This window comes from Anomalospiza imberbis, unplaced genomic scaffold (assembly GCF_031753505.1).
Source record: "Anomalospiza imberbis isolate Cuckoo-Finch-1a 21T00152 unplaced genomic scaffold, ASM3175350v1 scaffold_330, whole genome shotgun sequence".
NCBI classification, from domain to species: Eukaryota; Metazoa; Chordata; class Aves; order Passeriformes; family Viduidae; genus Anomalospiza; species Anomalospiza imberbis.
The window spans coordinates 19,172-23,109 of record NW_027099950.1 but is presented as its reverse complement, the minus strand read 5'-3'; the positions used below and the strand labels follow the sequence as shown (position 1 = coordinate 23,109).

The 3,938-nt window shown below is 52.7% G+C and overlaps 1 long non-coding RNA gene across 1 annotated transcript; it reads right to left on the bottom strand.

Annotated features, from left to right (window-relative positions):
• Nucleotides 1-228: 228 nt before the first annotated feature.
• Nucleotides 229-1,027, bottom strand: LOC137466610 (uncharacterized). The gene is made up of 2 exons (XR_010995242.1): nt 793-1,027; nt 229-678 (listed from the first exon to the last, which is right to left on the bottom strand). It is a non-coding gene; the product is annotated as an uncharacterized lncRNA (long non-coding RNA).
• Nucleotides 1,028-3,938: the final 2,911 nt, after the last annotated feature.

Sequence of the window (3,938 nt, the reverse complement as noted above, 5' to 3'; positions counted from 1 at the left end):
CAGAGGCATCAGTGAACCAAGAAATTTGCTGATTGTTCAGGGGAGAAAGGAGGGGCTACTTTGATTCCAGAGGCAGGTTTGTCATTGCTGCTATCCAAGCTCTCAGTTGCATCATCAGGAGCACACAGCAGCCTGGAGGGTGAGGAATGCTGGATCTGTACCACTGTGTGCTCATCCTTCACCTTAATGTGGAGCTGCCCCCAAAGTGGCCATGTATCACTTTTACAGTTCTCCTGTTGGCTATATCTTGGAGCAGCTGTTATATGTGTCTTTTCATGGTGATCCTGTGAGAAGCAGCCATTTGCCTGTTGTGATATCCTCACAACTAATACTAACTCCTCATTCTCTTTGGTTTTATTAGGTTTTTTTATCTATTTGTTTGATTGGTTTGCGTGGGTTTGTTTGTTTGGGTTTTTGTCTGTTTTGGTTTGAGCTTTATGTTTGCTTTTTTATGAATGACTGGTGAAGTTGGCATAGCCAAACTCAAGAAAATGTAAACCAGGCTTGACTTTCCAGAAATTATTTTTGGCCGGGTTTAGCTGCATCCTCCAGGCTCAGGATCACCGGTGTATTTGCAGGTTTTGCTCTGCATCATCAGCCTGCCCAGACTCTGCTCGGTGTTTCACAAATGGAGAAGACAATGGATAATGTGCCAAGCTTCCTTGCAAACAGCAACACCTGCATCAGCATGACAGAAAAGAAGGAAAAAAAAAAAAAAAAGGAAATATTCACCGGTTAGAACAGAGCCAGTGTCCCACCATCTTCCCCTCCACTGTTATTATAGAGGCAAACCTGGGCCTAAAGCTTCCACCTCTCAGTTCCTGATGCTATTTGACTTCAGCCTTGACTCCCCCTGATCTACCTGACTGCCGTCCAAGTGGGGCTGGGGATGCTCAGCCTGGAAAGAGGAGACACTGGGGAGGCCTCACTGCAGCTCTGCGGGACTGGAAGGGTCCCACAGGAAAGATGGGGACAGTGTTCAGCCGGGCCTGTGGCAACAGGACAAGGGGGGATGGCTTTCAACTGCAGGAGGCTGACTGAAGTTGGATCTGAGGAAGCTGCTCTTTTACACGGAGGCTGCTGAGGCACTGGCCCAGGCTGTGGATGCCCCATCCTTGGCAACAGGGCTGTGAGCAGCATGGGCTGGGGAAGATTGCTCAGCTCGGAACAAGATGCTCTTTAGATCCACTGTGATGTCACAGATGTGATGTTCCAGATGGAACCTCCAGCGTCCAGCAAAGAGCACAACACAACCACTGGCCCTTGTGTCAGCCCACCCTGTGCCAGCCCTCGTGCCAGCTCACCCTTCACCATGTTCCCTGTCACCCTTCTGGTCACCTGCGCCCTGATGCTCCCATCAGTCCTGAAAGCTCTCTGTTGCCTGGATTTTGTCATCCGTCCCTGCAGGATGCTCACATTTGTCCTGAGGAAGGTACGGTGCCATTCCATGGAGGTGGACACCCCCCAGCTGCCCGGCTGGGCTGGAATTCTGTGGGGATGGGGTGGGACAGGGACCCCACTCTGAGGTGTTTCTACCTCTGCAGGCTGTCACCGAGAGAGAGGACGAGATGGAGGTGGACATGCAGGCTGATAGAGAGGAGGACATGGAAGTGGATGGGGAATAGAGTGGAGACGAAGAGATGGAAGTGGACATGGAGATTGATACCGAGGAGGAGATGGAAGTGGATGGGGAAGAGAGTGGAGACGAAGAGATGGAGGTGGACATGGAGATTGATACTGAGGAGGACATGGAAGTGGATGGAGAAGAGAGTGGAGAGGAAGAGATGGAGGTGGACATGGAGATTGATACTGAGGAGGAGATGGAAGTGGATGGAGAAGAGAGTGGTGAAGAAGAGATGGAGGTAGATGTGGAAGAGGAGATGGACGTGGAAATGGAAGAGTACCTTGAGGACATGGACATTGATGAGAAAGATGAGGAAGAGGCCATGATCTTGGGATGAAGAGCAATACCAGCAGCAGGACAGGCATGTGGTCCCCACAGGCAGAGCGGGTCCCCTGCTGCCAGGCTGGGACTGGGCTGGGTGGTCCCTGCTCAGGGATGTGGGACCCGGTGCATTGGGTTCTGGTGGCCATCCCCAGCCTGTGCTGCGCTTGCTGGGCCAGCCTGGGGGCACATGGAAGAGCCCTCTCTGCCTGATTGGAGTGACTGTGCCTCTTGCTTTTCCTCAAGGATGATGGAGATCCCGGACAGAGATGCCACCCTTTTGTACATACGTTGTGGAGTTTGTTGTTGTCTTTAGGCTATAGGTTTTGGGGCTTCTTTTTGGCTTCTGTAAATACGTTTCATAGACTTTTGTTAGATATGTTCTTGGGTATATACGTTCCATAGATAGTTGTTGTTACAAATATTCTTACAATGTAAATGTGTTCTGTGTTTTCTTTGCTGTTTTTCTGAAAATAAACAAGCTTTATTTTTCACACCCCAGTTCTCTTTCCATTTGCTAAAGGCACAGGTAGCATTTGCAAAGTTGTGGTTTCCGCTTGCTCCAGGTTCCCAGGGCTGGAGGTCGGTGGGGGCGCTGGTACAGCCACAACCATGTGCTGCTACCCAAACCAGGGTAAGCTGGACCGCATGGTGTCGCTTAACGAGGTTTCTATAGCAGCACACAAAAATTAGGTTCCTCAAGAACTGTTATTCCCTTTTCCTCTCGATGCCCTCGGGCTGCAGGTTGGGCACCAAAATCTGTCTTGGTTTGAAAAGACAGGTGTCTGCTAAGGAAGGCAGGAGCCTTCCTGGAAATGGAAAATGTAAACCCCCTCCCTCCAAATTATTATAATTTTGAAAGTAAAAGGCTCTCAGGCAAAGATATGGGAATAGGAATAACAGTTCTTTACTAGAAAAACTTAAAAGATAACTGCAATAATACAAACAAACAAAAAAACCAAACTGCTGACAGAGTCAGAACACGACCTGACACCCTGTGGGTCAGGGTGTTGGTAGCAGCACCCCAAACCCAGCTGGGGAAGCGGAGGTTTGGGGGGAACAATTGGAAGGGGGTGGGAGAGGGGGCACAGGGGGAGGTGGGACCCACTGAGGCTCCCCCAGGTCACCCCAGGACCCCCAGGCCCCGTCCCAGGCCCCCCAGTTCCCTCCGCAGCCCCGGCTGAGGGGGGCTCAGCCCAGGAGCCGCCGTCGTTCGGGGCTCCCCCGAGGGCAGCCGCCAACGGGAGAGCTCCCGGCTCAGAGAGGCCCCAGCAGAGGAGGGGATCTTGTCCCTCCTCGAGGGCCCTGAAGGGTCTTCAGGCCCCTCTGAAGAGGAGTTTTTCTCTTTTTAAGGATTTTTGGGGGGACCTCACCATTTCAAGGGTGTTTTTTCCTCCCCATTTTCAGGTGTTTGTGGGGCCACAGCCCCACAAGCCCCTTTTCAGGGGTGATCATGATGGCTTTAAGTGACATTTTTCTGGGGGACTCACTCCAAGCCGCTGTAGGGGATGTTTTGCCCCCCAGGGTGGATTTTTGGGGTTTAAGGGCCCCCGCTCTGGTCGGGTCCCACTCTAACTCCCCTGAAGAGGCGAACACCACTCCTGCTGATTCCGGCAGCGGAGCCCGGGGAGGGTTGGGAGTCCTGGGAGGATTTAGGGGTACCTGGGAGGGTTTGGGGGTCCCAGGAGGGTTTGGGAGTCCCGAGAGGATCTGGGGGTACCCGGGTGATGCCGATGATGGTGATGGGGACCCCGTGCTGAGTATAAACTTCCCTGAAGAATTCCTGGGGGGGTTTTGTCTATATCCAGGGTTTTTCGGGTCCTGGTGGATTTTGGGGGGATTCCCAGGGGGGTTTTAGGGATTCCCAAAGGGGGGGATTGGGCAATCCCAGTGGGAACCCAAGGCTGGTTTGGGGTACCTGCTGGTGACAGAGATGGGGAACCCCTGCCAGGACCGAACCTTCTCATGGGCGTCTGGGGCGTGCTGGGAGGTC